The following is a 21,280-nucleotide window of genomic DNA, read 5'->3' on the forward strand; positions in this document are numbered from 1 at the left end:
CAACAAAAACATCAAGAACAAGAAGTCATTTTTTTGCAGTAGTGTTTTGAACTTCTGGCCATATTTTTCTATGATTTAATCACCCTTAACATATGTGACAAGCATATCAAGAAAAGATGATACAGGAATCTCTGCTAACGTGGCTAGAAGAGGCCACATAATTTAGTATCATTTCACAGAAGTAATTTTATTCTAAGCAGGATTCTGTCCAAAGACATCAGCCAAAGTGAAGTAAGTAGACAGAACATGGAAAGTCTGTTTTTCCTCACTTTGAGTGAATAACGGGTACTCTCCACAAAAATGAACACTTACGAAGAATTATTTTGAAATATTTAGCTGTATTAAAGAATTTAAAGTGATTTCATATTTTGACAGTGCCAGTAGAAAGGAAAAAGCAAACTCCTTATAACCGACCATTTTCTGAGTATAAAGTCTCCCATTTATTTTTGATTTGGCTTATTACTGTTCCTGAAACATGCACTACTGCATTCCTGGGAACCAGCAAGCATTCTGAGCAAATTGTAAGAAACTCAGAAGGATATTACTTCCAACCAGGCCCTCATGCCAGAACAGTGGCCAATTACCTCCAGTCTGAAGCCAGAACATTTTGTTTCTGTTTCACAGGATAACAAAATTCGGAATGGAGAGGTTTAATTAACAGACAAAAAAGAGATCAAAAGAGACATGTTAAAAACAATGAGTATATAACAATGCCACTTGTACGTTAGTTGTAAAAACATTAACATTAGCAAAGCATCCTCAGAGGCCTTAAGGGTTACCCCAGATGTAGCATTCCCTCACTAAACTATGCCATATTTTAAAGAGCAGCATAAAGGAGCAGCTGCTACATGCATGCTCCTGCACTATGCTGTGACATCTCACTGCAGAATGCAGTGAGAGAGTAACTTGTCATCTGTCTCCACTCCAACACAACGCAGTAAATGGTGAAATTTGTAGCCATGTGCAGCTGGTATGTGCCTCTAAAGATGCTACATATATGCACATATGTCTTATCTAACACATTCTTCTAAACATGGCAGACATATTTTGTTCTGTCACCAAATGTGTGTGGGATGCACATAAGAATGCAATGCATATGAATAAATGTATTCAGTACCATATAGTACTAATGTTATTTTTGAAAATAACTGAATCCTTAGTGTGAGGGGCAGTGTTTCCCCAATAGGAAGTACATGAGACAGAAGCACATTGGAATTGGCCTTGCATTTTAAAAGGTCAGTAGTCTGGTAAAATAACTTGTAATTAAAATGAGAATAGCTACAACAGGCATATGCATTCAAAGTCACATGTCAGTCTACAAAGAAGACCTTAGTAAGGCATGTTATTTCCACAGATATTGTCCTGGCCATGTCCTGTTAGCCTAATGGCCTCCATATCCTTCTTTATCAGTGCAATAAAATGCAGATATCGATCCAATATTACTAAAACATAGAACTAGTCATATAACACTCCTCAAGAGCCACACACATAGTGCTCCATTACCATGCTTTAAAAAATCTGGACGAACAACTCATATCATATGATATAAAAGATAAGCAAAGGATATAGAAACACTAGACCTACAAGCTTAACTTCCACAGACACACACAGACACACACAAAAAAAAAAATATTCAGACAACCCTCCCACAGTTCTATACCCCTTTACTTAAATTAATTAATTCCATGGTCACACAGGCAGCAATGGAAAAATGGCAAAAAGGCTTCAATAAAAACTGTTCTAACACCACATTTGCTGCAGTCTAAATCAAAGCAAACTGCAAATGTGGCTCAAAACTTAACTATATTCAGCAATCACAAATATATATATATATATATATATATATATATATATATATATATATATATATGGATCTACTTCAGTAGATCGAACTTTTACAAGTTCGAATCACATATGGCCGAGGCCTTATGTTCAAAGCCATAAAAGTTTGAACACTGAAATAAAAACACATAAAACAAAAAAATACAAAACTAAACATCTATAGCTGCACTCCCCACGTGGGGGACTTCGCCCCCACACACCCTTACTTAAATATACCAACTCCAAGATCGCACTACATTGCAGAAATGGGAAATCTTCCCTTTCTGCTCTGTACGGAGATCTCCATTCAGTTCGATCGAACTTTTACAAGTTCAAACATATGGTCTTGGCCATATGTGGCTCGAACATGCAAACTTTCGATCGACTGAAGGGGACCCGTATATATATATATATATATATATATATATATATATATATATATATATATATATCACAAATATTGAGCAAAAATGCACATAAACACACAGGATAAGGTTCACAATATAAAATATCAAGTCACACAGGAAGCACTACTAACCATGGTGAATATAGCCAATTTCATAAAAAAAATTACTTTTGAAATTTTGATTTCACTAATACTGGCTCCAGCAAAAGTTGACTCAGTAAATCTGCATACCCCATGTTATACGAGTACATTAATATTTTTGACTCAATATCTGTCTTCTGTTAAAAAAAAATAAAAACTTTTTAGATTGCGGTGTGTTAGGCATTACCAGCTCCTTCAATAATAATATATATTTTTAATTATGATACAATATCTATTCCAAGCCATACAGTGAAACACTTAAATTCTGTCTCTGTGCCAGTTCTACTGCTATAATCATATCCAGCCTGGAATTACAATCAAGTGAAACTCTGATCATAGTTTTTCATATAAGCATTACAAAAAGTCCTTGTGACTGGCACTTGTAGTAAACCCAGGACATGTATATTAACATTCAATAAATAAATAAACAAATCCTATGTATATATGCAGTGTAGTAAATATGCATAGGCAGATGACTTGTAACTTACTGCAGATAAGCATGACTAATTTTATCACCTGATGATAGCCCAGTAAACACTTATGAGCCTATCAACCTGTTTGTTTGTCTTTTCGGCTTTTCCCGGTTAGGGGTCGCCACAGCGGAACTCCGGTCCACTAATGATTGGCAGTAGATTTTTATGCTGCTGAGTTGCCAGCCCGATGTCCAACCTTCAGCGAAGGCACGCCCATTCACGCATGTCTTTCGGAGGCCACTCAACCGAGGTGAGGACATGCAGACTCCACACAGAAGGCACTCCAGCCGTGAATCGAACCTCTTGCTGTGAGGCAACAACGCTACTGCTGTACCACCGCGGCTTCTGAACCTATGAACCTATAAACTTGAATTAAATGCTCGTAACAGTGTTAAATTTTTGCAATGACACTGGTGTGCATGACAAATGCCAGGCAGAGTTTTCTAGAAAGTGATAAAATTCTTGTTAACTTATAGGTGTGTACTAGGCTAATGGCCCTGGAGCCTTTACAAGCCTAGCCCATAGGATTATCCTGGCATCATACCACCCGACATTAGTTCCCAGTGCCTCTGTCAAGTACAACCACTGGAGTGATCCCTGGGTTGGATTTTATTGGTTCATAGATGTGTATTAGGCTAATGGCCCTGGAAATAATCAGCCCTGTCAAGTCTCAAACCCAGGATGCTGTGCACTACTGGTATTAGATAAATTGTCAGTAAAAGGAAATATGCCATATAAAAAGAAAAGTGATAGAATATGTTTACACCGTCAAGAAGAAGAAACTACAGAACATGTGTTTTTGAAATGTAAAAGTGTAAAAAATTTATGGGGAAAACTATGTAAAGAAGCTTTTTTTTGAAGATCGCCACCCGGTAGTGTAAACTTTGGCACTGAACCCATGTGCAACAATGGGAAAAAGGGATGATGGATGGATGAATAAAAGAAGTGGATAAAATAAACATGGATATAATTAAATATAGATATAAGAATAGAAGTAAATAATATGCTAAAAGAGTAGATAAAAAGTTATTTTATCTTATCTGGATTATATAGAATGTAAGAATAAATGAAATTATAATTAATGGTAAATGGATTTCAGCAGCAATATTAAGTAAAACTAGATAGTGGTTATGGAAAAAAGAGTGAGGGTCTGACAGGGAAGAAACTTTAGCATGACTGTAAAGGAAATAATGAATATGTGTTAACAGATTTGTGTATTTATATATTTAAACATATGTAAATTTGTGGAAATAGCTAAATATTTTGTAAATAAGAGTTATTTTTGTATATAAATAAAGGACACCTACTCTTTTCAATAGGTGCCATGGGATCTATTACATCAACCTGAGCTATGATGAACTTAGACAGATGGAGACTCAGTTTAATGTCTTATCATGTTATTCTATTAGTGTATTGTTAGACAGCAACTGCCTGGGGTTTGTTAGTTTTATAGTTAAAGAAGCTATTTTGAGTTCCAAGATGGAGCATGAGAACACATATTTCATTCATTCTTTGAATATACACTTAATTCAGTTCATGGTAGCAGGGGAGCGCTGCCCTCAGTAAGTGCAAGGCAGAGAAACTAATGCTCAACAAGATGCCAGTCTATTTCAGCATGGACTCACCACCCATTCACACACAATATGTACCATGATTGTTATATTGGAGTATCATCAATTTGCCTATGGCATGTTACCTGGTAAAAACACATGCAGACACAGGGAAGAAATCCAAATTCCACAAAAAAGATACTTTAGCTGAGAATTGATCTGTGGAAAAAAAGTGGAGTGTGGCAACAATGCTAACTTTTGTAGCTCTGCTTATTCCCAAAAGAAAAATCTACGAGTGACCCAGAAGTCACTGCTGACTTAAGGCTCAGGTTTGTGTTCTGATCATTAAAAAATCAGTCTACAGTCATGTGCAGATGGCTCAGTTGGGCTTCCTGGAAGCTGCAGACAAAATTAATAATAGTTAATGTTGAATTTATTTATTTACATCTGCTAATAGGGCCAGTACCTTTCCTAAGGGATATCATGAATAAAGCATCTAAAAATCTAGAAGTGCTGTTAAAATAAGATGTGTTAATAAAGTGCAAGCTAACAACATAAATAAATTAGTATATTTATTCAAGAATGAAATGGAAATCAGCACACAGACATATGTGTCACATGGTACAAACAAAGGTCACAACAAATGTCTAAAGGTTACAGTAGAATTGTGATGGGTCCCTACTCTGGGCCAGCAATCAAGGAGACTCAATCCTCACCACTAACTCTGGTGAGGGACAGTCACTAAGAGCAAAGATGGATTCACACAGTATTTTCAGATGCAGCTCCCTGCACCAAGCACAATTTCCCTTAAGAGCACATGGGGAGTATGCTGTAGACCTGGACTTGACTCTCTTTCTCTCTCCAGGTCCACACAAAATTCCACACTGAACACTTTGTAGCTCTGTGTCCCTGTTCCCAGTAGCTGACACATACAGTTGGATATTTTTAGTTTCACACACACACATACACACCTGGGAAAAGCTGGGATGTACGAGCTGTGCCCCTTTCTGCCCAGACTCTGGGGTAATCACATTGCCACCAGTCAGCTACCCTAAGGTTCTAACAAAGGGTACCCAATTGTACTGTGTAAAATTAATACTAATACAAATGGTAGGGTGTGACCAAAGCAGCAAGGTTTTCAGAAATGGCCATAGTGTCACTAAAACAAGTATAAGTATTCTCAAGATGTTAAAAGTATTCTCTAAAGGACCAACCACAATGAAAAGTATTAACATATTTAATGACAATACAACAGAAAAAAGGAGAATACTGAATACAATAAACAACAGAGTTTCAACCACTGAGATATAAAAATAATACACCTGGATCACAGATGCAGAAAATAATACTAAGCTATTCTCACTAAATGTCGCTGACTGACTAAAGAATTACTGTTCTCTGACTACTTACTAAAGCAAGGCAAGCTGATGTGTGCTGAGTGTTTTACCACAGCAAAAAAACAGATGATGTCTCTGAGTTTCTTTGTGTGGATGTGTGAGATATATATCCTGTCAGGTTCCAAAGTTTTGCTGCGAGAGTTCCAAAGAAACCAGATGCTGGTTAGAGGATGGCATCACTTCTGGTCACCTGACTGTGGTACAATACACACACAGAGCTTTGCTAAAATATGTGGCAGCATCTGATAGCTACAACACAATTTCAAACTTTCCACCCTTCCAGGGTTCTCTGATAAACATACACATTTGATCAGTTACAACAATACAGCCTAATACACATGCATACATTCTTTTTGTCCAGCAGGACCTACTGTTGATGCATTTTTAACACAAGTGACTTTACAAATATATATTTTAACTCAAACATCTGCACAAATCAGTGTGATAGTCAAATAACATAAAATTCTTTACAAACCTCCAGCTAGCTATGCTGGCATATGTACACATGCACTACCATACTCTCCCTGGCACAGATGACAGTACCTCATAATATCACATTAATAAGAAACGAGGATGGCATAAAGGATTATATAAAAGCCACATCATACACACAACCCAGTGGGGTGAGTTGTGAAATCAGAGTTCAGTATTTAAGCTTGGATAACCAGGGAAGGAGTCCAGCTTGATCAGATATGTAGCATAAAGAATAAGGAAGATTAGAAAGTGTTAATAGCAAACCTATTAAATCTATATAGCAGGGCACCCAGTGACAGGGTTTCAGGGAGTAGGGAAGGGTCAGTCATCAGTAGGGATTAAAGGGCGCAGGAGAGGGAAGTGGAGGTTAAATGAGGAAGTGGGCTCAGCAGATAATGGAGATGACCGCTATAGGTTAGCAATGGGTTTAAGAGAAGACCAGGTATTTCTCATTAATTCTGAAGTAATAACAGTTATTACAGGAGCTATGCAGAGTGCTGAGATTTTGTTTTAAGGTGATCTGCTTAGTCTAAGCTTCCAACAAGCCTAAGGGCTGCCAAAATTGTGGCAAACTGCAGGTCATGGAATATGACACAATTCAAGAAAAAAAAGGAGCTGTAATACTTGACACTTGTTTTATAGACAAAAAGTGCTCTCAAGTTGTGTTCGCGCATAAAGCAGTCCACTGTGCAGTAAAGAATGTGTTTACGTTCATTTCTTTTACACAAGAAACATGCAGTTTCAGATTCCAGAACTGCTTCAGTATACATTTTGCATTCTGCCAGATTATAAACAAGTACCATCCATCTTCCTTTCCTTCTTTCCATTTCTCTCAAGAGCATTTAGGTGGTAAACTTTTAAATAATAAGCTGTGATACACAATCTGAATTGCCTGATATAGTAAGGTATTACTAAGTTTAATATTATTGGCTTCCAAAAAAGCAATTAATAAGAAATGGAAATCAAAATTTAAAACAGTTATAAACAGCCATGTCTGCACCACCTTTATTTTTTTTATTTTACATTTGTTAACCGGAAAAGTCCGACTGGATACGGGTCCATTTTCAGGGATGCCCGGGGAGAAAAGCTCCAAGTGTACATTACCAGTGTAATTACAGTGAAATTATTACAGTGAATTATCACAAAAGTGACATTTTTTTTAACAATATATACAGACAAGTACAATTTCTACTCACATACACACAGGATAGGTTGAAAGTTAGTGTCCGAGAAAGAAATAGTTAGTTCAAGAACTGTTCTATTGATTAAAATTGAAATGGGGTATGCTATTTCCTTAGCAGCTTTTTGGATATATTCAGCACGTAGTAGGTCTGCTGAGAGGTGGTGGGTTTCAGTTTCTTCAGTAGGGACTTAATAAAATATGTTGGTACTGGATCAAGCTTGAAGGGGATTTTATTATCAGGTGTGGGATTGGTGGTAGTTAGGGTATTGTGAGATAGTATGTTGGCTAGGGATTGCAGTGTTTCAGTAAAGAAAGTATTAAAGGTATTGGCAACATTTTTAGGAGGTTGTTGGAGGGTAGTTGGGGGGTAGGGGTAGTTGATTGACCTAGGTGGAGTAGTTTATTAATGCCTGACCAGAATTTTTGTGGATGGTTTTGGTGTTTTTGTTGTAGATTGCAGTAGTATATCTTCTGGTTTTGGTGTTTTTGTTGTAGATTGCAGTAGTATTTCTTCTGGTTTTGGTGTTTTTGTTGTAGATTGCAGTAGTATCTCTTCTGGTTTTGGTGTTTTTGTTGTAGATTGCAGTAGTATCTCTTCTGGTTTTGGTGTTTTTTTTGTAGATTACAGTAGTATCTCTTCTGGTTTTGGTGTTTTTGTTGTAGATTGCAGTAGTATCTCTTTTTATTTAGTATAATAACCTTCTTAGTATCATTCCTTAATTGTTTATAGAAGAGGTGATCTTTTGGGGCTTTAGTGGTTCTCCAGGAAGTCCACGCTTTGTTTCTGCTAATCTTTTGTCTTGTATCATTGGACAGCCATGGTGCAACTTTGTTATTGGTTCTAATAGTACGTTTGGAAGCATGGTTGTCCAGGATAGCAAGAAATGTAGAGTTAAAGTATGAGACTGCTTCATCTAGAGGAAGTAATGTTAGGCTGGACCAGTTACATGAGTTAAGTTCATTCTGGAAATTAGTCTGAATAAAGTTCTTAGTATTTCTAATGGTTTTGAAGGTAGATTGATGAGGGATGTCATTTCTTTTTCTGATTATATAGGTGAGGGAGTGATCACTAAAGTCTTCAGGTGGGGTGCCTGCTTGGTATAGCTGGGGTGGATTGTTTATTACTATCCAGTCAAGGATATTGTTGAGCTTATTGATTCTGGTAGATGATGAGATTATCTGGGAGAAGCCATGCAAATTTATATGGGTGGAGGGGAAGTCTGCAGAGCAAGTATACCAGTCGATATTAACGTCTCCGAGAATAATAGTTTCCTGGGGTCAGTAAGTAGACAGCCATTGGAGGATAGTCTCCAAGGTATCTGTGTTGTCACCTGGGGGAATATAGATACAAACAATGTTTATAGATTTGTGTTTATTGATTTGGACCTTTGTAATGAGTACTTCTGTATTGTTAGCGACCTGGGTATTTGGATTACTAGTTTTGGATACTGCCAGAGTGGATTTATACAAGATGGCTACCCCCTCCTTTTTCAGAGATGCGATCAAGCCATACTATATTGTAACCTGGGGGTATAACTTCATTATCAGTGGTAGTAGGTTTGAGCCAGGTTTCAGAAAGGCATACAACATCAGGGGAGTGGACATCCAGGAAGGTATGTAAATAATGAATTTTCTTGTTTATACTTCTAATGTTTAGATGACACACTAAGAGTGAGTTGGTGGCATTATTTTAGTTCCATAGGTTAGTTAGGCTGTTTGCCTGTACCACCTTAGTAATAGATCCCAACCCTGCCCTTGCACATTTTCTAACCCTACCCCTTACCTTAAAAAAAACCTTTCCATAACACTGTTGCTGCACAAGACACACACACACACAAATACACACCAACACTACATTTATCCTTTTACCTAACCCTAACCCTAAAATACACACACTCGCACGCATACAAAGCTATCCCTGACCTTAACCCGAACACTTAGATACACGCGCAAACACTCTCACCTCCTACAAACCCCACTCACCCATCTCAATGAAACATATCGTTGACATTGTGAACGTTCAGCTATTCATACATTTGGCATTATACACCACCCCTAGAATTTGCTGATCAAATGTATGTTCTATAAAATGTAGGGGAAGTCTTTCACACACAGAGACACTTACACGCACTCATAAACATTTTATACCTACAAGCATATATATTTACATATATACACACACTTGGTCTGATAGCCTGTATGCCTGCACAGTCTAAACCATGTAAATGAAGCTATCCATAGTCAGATAGTCTCCATTTCAACATTTAGGCTCGTTGGTACAAATATCTGGCTTACTGCGGTCAACAGCAACAGGTAAACTAAAGAATATCATCCTTATCATACAGCAAACAGCAAAGTTTGCCGAAAACACTTTTTGGCATAACTGTACCAGCATAAGTGCATCTGTGTGATATGGTGTTAGTTCTGGAATTAGTGTATCACAGTTGGTTAAAAATTCAGTTTCAGAGCACTTTTATTCTGCATTCTGTATTCTCTTCATCTTTTTCTCTCCCCCCTGCATCATTCGGTGTGTACAGCACAATACTTAGCATGCAGATGTGGGCTGCCTGAGGGAACTAACTTCAGGATGGGTTCAGAGTTCAGAAACATATTGCAGATATTTTATCTACTTCCCTGTGTGCTTGACTACTTGACCTTCCCCCCTCACCTTACAGTTACACACATTCAGGTGGGCTCATGGTTCTAGTTGCATCACCATATCAGTGTTGACACAAGCAGGAGCAGACAATGAGATAGCAGGATAGGGAGACGTCAAACAAATGTTAAAATTGTAATTTAAAGGTGCCACTCTTAAACCTAAATTTGTGATTTTCTGGCAAACACTGGACAGGTGAAAGATATGGTGCCTAAGAATATTTATCACTTTTATTATTACCGCCTCTTTGCCTATCAAATAACATAAATTAGGGATTAACACAACTGCCTCTTTCTTGTTTTTAAATACAATAAAAAACTGTCCTTTTTATTAGAAGTATTATTGACTGATTAGTCCTGAATTACAACACAAAAGTAACTGCAAAGATGCATCACAGAATCTTTTAAATATCCTTCTTCCTCTTTAGACATATTACCCAAAAAGCACCCAAAGAGTAAGAGACATTTATACCCCTTGAAGTGAAACTCAACAAGAAAACATAAAACATTAATAAATCTACATCAATCCTCTTGTCACGATTGAGCCTGAAGGAACCACTGTAATAACTGACCAGAAATGCAAACGTCAACTGCTTTAATGAAAGTCAGAGGTCATAATTCTGTAACTCATTTTTTTTAAATATTGCATTATTTGTTAAGATGGTCAGATGTTTATAATCTTACTGGATGTACCACCCCATTATCCAGTCTTACAGATTTATGAGGAGATATCTATACTTTGTCCTCTCAGCCATTAGGCACCAACTGATCCTGGATCTTTAGTATTTCCATAAATCGAATAATCCCCACAAAAACCATGACAAGGGATCTAAATCTTCACCAACAGGTAAACAGAACAAAGTGGATAAATAGTTTCATTACACAGCACCTTCCCCACCTCTGAAATAGACTCCCACTGCATATTAAACAGTGTAATACAGTATCCTTCTTCAAATAGGAACTGGATAATTGCATGGGTAGTCACAAATTCAGCCATGGTTGTGCTGACTTGGCCTGCCATGACAGAGGAGGTTCAGCCTGAGGCTGGGTATTGGTAAATGTAAATGTTCACAAGACTCAGTAGTTTTGTACTAACTTATGATCCTGTGATCTGACGGAAGAGCAAATCAATCAGCAAATATCTACTCGGAAATGAACAATGGAAGCTCCTATCACAATCTGAGACTTCAAGTATTTTGTCAAAAACTTTCAGCACTACATCAACTCGACCACCTTTACCTTCCATTCATTTTTATTTTTATTAAAGTGCTTACATCCAAAACACTACAAAGTTAAAAAAAAAAAAAAGAAACAATATAAAATAAATACAAAATTCAAGTAACAAAAACACCTGTATTGCTTAAAATCACTTCAGCATGAGTAAAAATTTAAAGACGAGTAAACTAAACATTACTGAACAGCCAGGAGTTTAAGAATAACCTTCCGAGTAGATGATACTTAGTGACCTTATAAAAGATGACTCTGACTTGCTCATTCTAATCAGGGAAGATGTCAATTCCCCAAAAGCCAGGCAAGATGTGTAACTAACCATCTGACGGAAGATTCCAGCCTGAGTTTTAGAAGAGTCAGCAGCCCCTTATCTGATGATGTGAGTTGATGAACCATTACACAGGCCAACAAAACATATTTTATAATTATAGTACTAAAATTATGCAGACCTCGAAAGTGAAAAAGAAGACTTAAAAACAGGCATAGCCACCACTTGCATTACGCGAGGTCCCACTGTATAGAGGTAGTTTTGCAGAAACTACAAGATACCATAAGAACTCTTCCAGCAGATTGGCATGGTCTGTGTCTGAAGATGTCTGCTGAAACACTGTTATGGATTGTAAGTTTTGGAATTTGGGTAGAGGGAAGTACTAAAATGCCCCCTCTGGAAAAGTTGCAAACATCTGCTGGCGTTAGCCAGTACCATAAAATGGCTTATGCTACCAAATGAAAGTGTTCTTCACCATTAATTGCTAGATAGGTCAAATCCATACACATACACAATTTAGGGAGAATACTTTGTTTAGGAATCCAGGTATGTCCTATAAGAATCCACAAGAATGGAAAGAAGTGTCCTCAAGCTGTGGCATTTCATCCCACTAATTAAATTAGGCCATATATATCTCTTTTGCTTGTGTGCCATGGCTTTCCTTATTAATGTCTTCTGAACGATGTATATAGGCTAATATATGTTTACAATGTTGTGCTGAACTTGTTAATATGGTATGCTCAATTTCTGACAGACTTGGTTGGCTACAATCACCTGCATTAGAAGCTGAGGTTAAGTGCAAACCTGCAGTACTGTATTTTAGCCTTCTGTTAAGTGCAAACGTGCAGTTTTAAAAGTACTGTATTTTATTTTTTCTGTCACCTAATTGTTTCACTGAATAGTGTGCTGTGTGTCTCTCTGCTGTAAGAGGGGGTGGTGGTCTTTTCACTTCTTTGTTATCCGATATTTAACTGTTAGTCTAGAGGGTTTTCTTTGTACTTTTAAGTGCTAGCCCCAAAGTTTGAAAATTAATTTTATGCTCAATTTATGAGAGACTTGGTTGGCTACAATCACCTGCATTAGAAGCTGAAGTTAAGTGCAAACTTGCAGTACTGTATTTTAGTCTTCTGTTAAGTGCAAACTTGCAGTTTTAAAAGTACTGTATTTTATTTTTTCTGTTACGTAATTGTTTCACTGAATAGTGTGCTGTGTGTCTCTCTGCATTTAGTTCCCCACCCATCCTCCCTGTTCTTGTCTTGGTGTTAGTGTTGGTGGCTCTGGAATTGCCTGCCCCTCCTGTAAGTCTGTATTTGAATACTCCTCCTGAGTCCATCTCATTTGCTCACTTAACTGACTACAGTGAGATCATGTTCCGAGTCTAGTGTTCACTCTACTTAATACAGAGAGAAGATTTGAGAAGGCCAACCCACTTAGGTTCTTCCTTCATCTCTCCTTGCACTTTACTAACAAACAAAAAAAATTTGCACTTCATTCATCTCCTTTTACTGTATTTGTGTTTCCTTTTACTTTATTTTGCTTTTGCCTCTTCTTAAAAGAACTCAATTTTATTTATTCTGCTGCATTTATTACTGCTTGGCAGCAGCCTGATTAAATTGTAACTGTTATTCTAAGTATTTTGGTTTAAGCACTTGGCCTTCATACCAGTCGTTTTACATTAGGAAGGTTAGTGGTCTGCACTGTTGTGGCAGGACAGGTAGCTTACATCCTTCTAAGCTGAGAATTGCTGATTGAAGGCTCAGTGTCTGCTATTCTAAAAGTGTATTAGTTCTGGTTTAAGCACTTGGGCTTCAGGCCAGTTATTCTACATTAAGAAGGTTTGTGATCTGCACTCTTGTGGGAGGAGAGGCTGGATTCTGCCCTTCTGAGCTTGGAATTTCTGGTCACAGGCTTATTGGCCTGCTTATTTGAACTGTTTATTTCTGAACTTGGTGCCCCTTGTTGCTGTAGCATAGACCGGATTCAGGCCTGCTGAATCCAGCTATGTTTGTATAACTTGAGCACTGATCCAGGCCATCTTTTTTGGAGAAAGTTCCTCTGCACCCTAGTGGCAGGAGTGTGCAGTTAGAACTTGTCTGATTAAAGACTGCTGGAACAGGGCTCATTTTGAGTTTTTTTCTGGTTAATTGCGTAACTTGTTTAAATCAGTTTGTTCATTTTATATTGTTTTATATATATATATATAAATGTACTTTATTCATATGCTTTTACTGTATTTGTGTTTCTTCCTACTTTATTACTAGAGGCATTGACTACAATTCTGATCTGAGATATATAACAATAAGTATAATTTTCTGTGCATTTAAAGTGCTTTTTTATTGTATCTGCTTTATTTTCTGAAAAATATGCTTGTTTCCCATCTTTCTAAGCTAGTATAGTCCAGTTTTCAGGTTAGTGCTGACTTCAGGGCTGTGTTACAAATCTCTGTGTTTGTCCATACCTTACTTGGATAGAAGGAAGTTTCTCTGTTCGCCTGTGAGAGAGGGGAGCTTTGAGCAGCCTATCTGTCCCTGGAGGAGTGGTTTCAGCCCAGAAATTAGTAGTTTATTGGCCATTTTGTGCTAATTTCTATCTCTTTCATTTCCCTGCTATAAAAACCACATTTGCCCGGTTTTGTACACTGGGCAGCGCCGGATTGCTAGAGTATAACTATTCCCGGCTCCACAAAGTCTCCTCTTCAATTTTCCCTTGGAACTAGACAAACGTTCAACTTAAGCACTCAAGCCATTCATTTCTCAGCCCGACACTTGCTTAAAACTCATGCAAGCACTTATAAACCCTAGCACTTGACCCCCCCCTATACTGTACAGAAGGACAAGGCTCTCCATTCGACCTTACCAGCCAATCAGTAAAACAGTTCACTGTACCTATCCAGGCATGTCCAAAGGGCAGTTTCAGGTGTACTCTCTAGTCCAACTGGTGAATCTGGGCATTTTGTGGCAATGTTACAACTGCCTCATGTACACAGACAACCCTCTCCTCCTATCACCAAACACTAATACATGTGAGAGATGCAATTATACAGTCAAACTGGAGGCTAAGCTCTCTCAACCCAAGACTGGATCAGACAGTCAAGAGAAGAAGGGAAATACTTGCATCACACCACCAGTCTCACATAGACCCATTAAACCAGCATCGGCAAAAAACACACATAAATGCACGAAAACATACTCAGAGGCGCTAAATAAAAATCTGCAAAGGCAACAGAGACCTCCAAAGCAGACATCCAAGCAACCTCCACCACCCAACACAAACCATGAAATACATACTTTACAAATCAGTGTATCACACAATCATAGCCCTTAAGGCAAAATAACATACCCAACACACTTGTAATGGGTGACTCTATAGTCAGGCACACTGACGTCCCACTCACTAGGCTGAATAAGGAGAAGATTACTGTTAGCTGTCTGTCAGGTGCCAGGATCCGCCACATAACACAAGCACTCAGGTCACTCCAGAACAAGTACAAATACAACTCTGTCATTGTCCATGTTGGTGTGAATGACCTGAGCCGTACCTCCCTGGACTACATGAAAAGAGACATGGAAGAGCTCTCTGATCACATAGCCCAGGCCAGTATGACCCTGATTAGCATCCTGCCCTCACCAAGAATTATACCACGGTATAAAGAAAAAATTATCACTTTCAACAATTGACTAAGTTTCTGGTGTCATTCAAAGGGGATCCAGTGTCTGTCCACCTGGGATGACATGCTCAACAAGCCACACTGCTTCACTAGAGATGGCTTGCATCTGCCACCCTTAAGCTTTCGAATACTGGCCAAGGCTCATGCCACCCCCATAGTGCCTTTTATAGGCAAGGTTCAAAAGACAAACCCACCGCCGTAAATAGCACAAGTAACAAAAAACTGAGGGTAATGCTACTCAATGCCAGAAGTCTAAACTTCAAAATGCATGCACACGAGGCACTCCTCAGTATGGAGAAAAATCGATATATGTGCAGTAACAGAAACCTGGTTTAAGGCTCCAGAGAGCACCCCAGCACCACCAGGTTACAACTCATACCATATATTTCGGTCACAGAACCTGGACCAAAATACAAAAGGCAGGGGCGTATCCATATTCATCAAGGATACCCATACCTCCACGTTAGTGGCATGGCACAATGTTTCAGAGATCATCCATGTGCAACTAACAATGGGCAAAACTGCAATTCAAATTGTAGCTTGCTACAGATCACTCACCATGTCCCAGGACCCCCATTCCACATTTCTGGAAAACACTGGGAAACATAAAGGTCCTACCAAACAACCTAATATTGGGTGATTTCAATTACCCAAACATTAACTGGGAGAACTAGTCAAGTACTAACTTCCTTGCCCAACATTTCCTAGAATTTATAAATTCAAATGCCCTGGATCAACTGGTCAACACTACCACAAGAAGTGACAACATATTGGACCTGGTCATCACCAACATGGGCAACCGGTGTTCCACACTGGAGGTCAATCCTTTGTGGGTTAGATCTGACCATAAACAAATCACTCTGTATATCCACATTCTGCCCCCACCCCCCAGACAAGGAAAACTTTTCAAAAGCAAACTTCATCTTTTCAAAAGCAAACTTCATCTTACTTAAGACCAAGGTGGAAAGTTTCAAAGCCCCCATGCTAAAGGATAATGCTGTCCAAGCTGCAAAATCCTTTACAAATGCATTCTACAGGCACCTGCAAGAATGCATGGATCGTGCTATCCCAAGCAAAACCAAGATTCATTCCTCCAAGAAAAGGAAACCAGTCTGGTGTACCCCTGCCATAAACAAGCTATACAATAGAAGGAGGAAACTAATACAGAAAGGAGTAAAATCCCAAGAAGGGAAGACATCCCTGATCAGTATCAGTAAGAAACCACAATCCCTCATAAAATCATCCAAGGCGAGCTTCGAAAGAGAAACTGCCAAGGACTCCAATGATAACCACAAGGCATTCTTTAGCTATGCCAAGAATCTAAGTGGCAATGCTCAGATCTGCTCGGAGTTAGTTCAGAATGGCACAAAATACACTGAACTGACCGATATGGCCAACATCCTGGCAGACAGGTTCAGTGCAAACTTCACTCGCCTCTCACCCCAAAAAGGGCCCATAACCATACCAGAAGAATGTAGAGCCCCTGAAATCACAGAAACTCAGGTTAAAACAGCCCTCTCCAAAGCCAAAAACACAGCATCAATTTGACTGGACGGTGTCCCAGGCTGCATCCTACACAAGCTCAAAGACAAAATAACCCCTCACCTAAACACACTGTTCAAACTCAGCCTCTCCACAGGCTACGTACACATAGAGTGGCACACAGCAATGTTATTCCGCTCCGCAAAGGAGGAGCCACAACAGACCCTGGGAACTATCGCCCTATAAGCCTGACTAGCTTGGTCTGCAAGGCTATGGAGTGCATCATCATCGCACTTATTAACAGAGACAATGGGAAACTCCAAACTCTGGACCCTATCCAGTTTGGCTTTGTTAAGGCCAGATCATGCCTCCTAAACCTGGTGGACTTCTTTGAGATAGTTACCAAGGCTATAGACGAGGGAAAGGTGGTACACACAGCCTATATAGACCTTGCAAAGACCTTCAACACCATTCTCCATTCTGGTATTATAGACAAGCGTACCAGCCTGAACATAAAACTCTACGTCACAAGATGGGCTGTCAACTGGCTCACAGACAGAACTCACATGGTGAGAGTTGCAGGAGCTAGGTCCGACTCTAAACCAGTTACAAGTGGCATTCCCCAGGGCTCAGTCCTAGGACCTCTCCTGTTTGGCACATACTTCTCAGAGGTACAGGCAAGCACAAGAGGACTATGGCTGACCAAGTTCGCAGATAACTGCAACCTAGGGGCTATAATTGACTCTCCAGCTGGCACAGACATCCTCCAAAAGGGTCTCACTGAGATGGATACCTGGTGTCAAAATCATGGCCTCAAGCTAAATGCCAAAAAGTGCATAGTCATCCCCTTTGGAAAAAACAAAGTACCCACAAACTACCACATAGGTGGTAGTCCATAAATACGGAAGGCGTAATAAGGGATCTGGGGACCCAAGTAGATAGTAATCTCTCCTTTGATAATCACATTGCCAAAGTGATTAGAAAATCCTTCTATGTGGCCCACCTAATCACAAAAGGGTTCACATCCATATCAAAAGAGGTCATTGTGCCCCTCTACTCATCACTCATCAGACCCATCATAGAGTACAATGCCCCATCTGGGATGTACCTTACAAGACACCTGCAACAGCTGGAAAGCCCACAGAAGTACCTCACCAGGAGGATCACTGGCCTCAAACAGATGCTCTATGCAGCTCAACTGAAGAAACTCCAGCTGCACTTGGTTGTATACCGCCTACTCAGAGGTGATCTCTGCCTGACATACAAGGCCATGTCCAACCCAGAATTGATTGACATGCTCCACCTAAAGAAAACCTTATCCCCTCGAGCCACACACTCTAGGGATTTAAACCTCACCACAACAATAAATAGGACATGTGTTGTGTGCAGTTGTGGTGCAGTGGTACAGCGGTTAACATTGTCATCTCACAGCAAGAGGTTATCTGGTTCGATTCTCAGCTGGGGTTCCTTCTGTGTGGAGTTTGCATGTTCTCCCTGTGTTCATGTGGGTTTCCTCAGGGTACTCCGGTTTCTCCCACATTCCAAAGACATGCATCTGGAGCATTTCTCCCCGGGCCTCTGCTGAAAACAGACTCTGTGGAACCTAGTCAGACTTTCCCAGTCAACAAATGTTAAATAAAAATTAAAAATAAAATAAAGTATATGGCCTATAACAGGTTCTTTTCCATAACCACTGCACCGTACCTTAAGTGTCAGGGCACTGATAATCGCTACACAGAGATCTGTCACTTTTGCCAAGAACCCTAACCACTTATTCCCATGAAAAATAATGCAGGGATAGGAAAGGAGCCAATAATACTCAGAAAGCTGCACCCCCACATCAATCCTTTTATTTTCTACATCTTGGACAATAATGGTGACAGAGTGGAGCCATGTGGCACCCCACATTCTAGACACTGACTCTCAGAGGTAAACACCTGTGAATGACCCAAATGCAAGAGGCAAACGCTATAGTGGACAAGCCACAATAGATGCAAAGATGGTCCAAAAAGGTCTGAGAATCCATGGTGACTGACGCCACTGACAGATCAGGTGGCATCAAGCTGGAATACAGGTTTTGATCCATCATCTTCAGAAGGCAAATTACTACCCCAACAAGAGTAGTCCCAGTATTGTGTTCTAATTACAGACTGCCTGACACCAGTCAACAGGATCACATGATGCAAGACAGGATTACAGCCACTTCCTTTCCAAAATGCGATACCCAACAGTTTTAGAGCCAACACTCTGAAAAATTAAGTGTGATTAAAAAAAAAAAACAGGGAGTAGTGAAATTCACTGTAACTATTTTAAAGGATTTTTGCGGGGGGGGGGCTTTACTTCCTTACATGGGTAGTTGCACTCGTGCTGTTTATATATACTAAATCTAACATCTCTGTATTTGCACTTGGAATGCTTCAGTTCTAAGAACAGCATTTACAGTACTTGAACTTTTAACAGGCATTCAAATATGTCTGTTCATAAATTACCTTCTCAATAACCTTCCCCAAAAATGAAACTTTAGAAACGGATTGAATATTATCCAGTCTATATGGCTCTACAGAAGGTGTCTTATGGCTAGGGGTTATTCAAACCTCTTTAAAAAAAAAAAAAAAAAACTAAAAGAAGCCACACATCACAAAATAATTAGAGTTAGGGACTCCAGACAAGATTTAACTAACCTGGCAGCAATTGTACCAAATGCACAATAAATTGGTTACATTACTAAAACCATACTGATGGCATCTTCAAAGTTGATATTTAAACTCAGTCTAAGAGAAATAAGGACACTTGAGATTAAGACCACTTAAAAGGTCACTGGGTGTACAAATGGGAAGTAAATTCCTGATTGAGGACACCTTATCTGCAAAGGAATGTGCAATCACTTCATACCTCATGGAGGCTAACACTCTCTGAACAGTAAAACTGGTGGAGTGGTACAATTTAGTCTACTATTCAGAAGCACTCACCCGAATGATCCAATGAAGCATGAACCTCACCAGTCAAAAATGATCATTTCTTACACAAAAAACTCTGAATGTTACACAGCACAGTGAATTTCTAGTCTAAATTTATTCTCCCTCAGGAATGTCTCCACCAAATGCTTTCCAAACTATGCCCTGGAATTCCAAACTATGCCCTGGAATTCCAAACTATGTCCTGAAATTCCAAACTATGTCCTGGAATTCCAAACTATGCCCTGGAATTCCAAACTATGTCCTGGAATTCCAAACTATGCCCTGGAATTCCAAACTATGCCCTGGAATCTGCAGGCATGGAACTCTTGGTCAAACCCATATTCCTTGGTTATGTCAGGTCTAGGGTATGCACATTCTGGATCACATCATCCCACAGACAGAAACATCCAAAGTGTAAAAAATAAATAAACCACAATCAAGTCAGAGCACCACCAAGTTTTATTCTCTAATGTATCACAGAAAATACCTAAAAGGATTAAAAAATTCCAGAGGATCAGTTACATATTTTTAATATTTTTTTTCTTAATGCCTGTTTGGCTGAATGGATTTTCTTCTGAATCCTGTCAGAAATTAACCCAGTTATATCAAATTAAATCCAATACAGCAATAAAATAAATAAACAAATAAAGCATTAGTGGGGTTTCATGAAAGGCCCTAGTGTGACATACACGACTCTCACTAAAAAGGCTCTTCTCCCATGATGAATTATTCTGTGATTCAGAGACATGTTAGATGTGATGCTGTGATGAGGAAATACCTCATTACTGGCTACATTGTCATTGTAGTTACTACTGCAATGTATGGATCACTGCTGATGTACAGGTCACGGTAGTTAACTGCCAGAGCTGCATCAGTCAATGTCCCACAGATGTACAGGTCACGGTAGTTAACTGCCAGAGCTGCATCAGTCAATGTCCCACAGACACACACACACACACACACACACACACACACACACACACACACACACACACACACACACACACACACACACACACACACACACATACACACACTACACTCACACTCAGACACATTCAAACATAAACACACACATCCACACACAGTCCACTCTGCAAGTACATGCCCTTGAGTTTAAGTGCCAGTAAGGCACAAGAGTTTAAACTACTCCCTGGTGACTAAAGTTTCCCTCAGCCTTCCAATCCCCCTATTGCTGCAGGTGCCATTATGGCAGCAATATAGTATCACTGGTGGCTACGGGTTCCCCATACCTACATTCCCTACAGTGCTGTAGGTACCATTATGGTACAAGTGTCATATTCCTGATGTCTACTAGTGCCCCCTACCCACAATCTCTGCACTCCTGTAGGTACCATTATGCCACCACTGTAATATCCCTGATGGCTACTACTTCCCCCTACCCACAATCTCTGCACTTCTGTAGGTGCCATTATGGTACCAGTGTCATTTTCCTGATGGCTACTAGTGCCCCCTACCCACAATCTCTGCACTGGTGCAGGTGCCATTATGGTACCAGTGTCATATTCCTGATGAGTACTAGTGCCCCCTACCCACAATCTCTGCTCTGCTGTAG

This window comes from Protopterus annectens, chromosome 8.part1, assembly GCF_019279795.1.
Source record: "Protopterus annectens isolate FY-2018-M chromosome 8.part1, PAN1.0, whole genome shotgun sequence".
Taxonomy (NCBI): Eukaryota; Metazoa; Chordata; order Ceratodontiformes; family Protopteridae; genus Protopterus; species Protopterus annectens.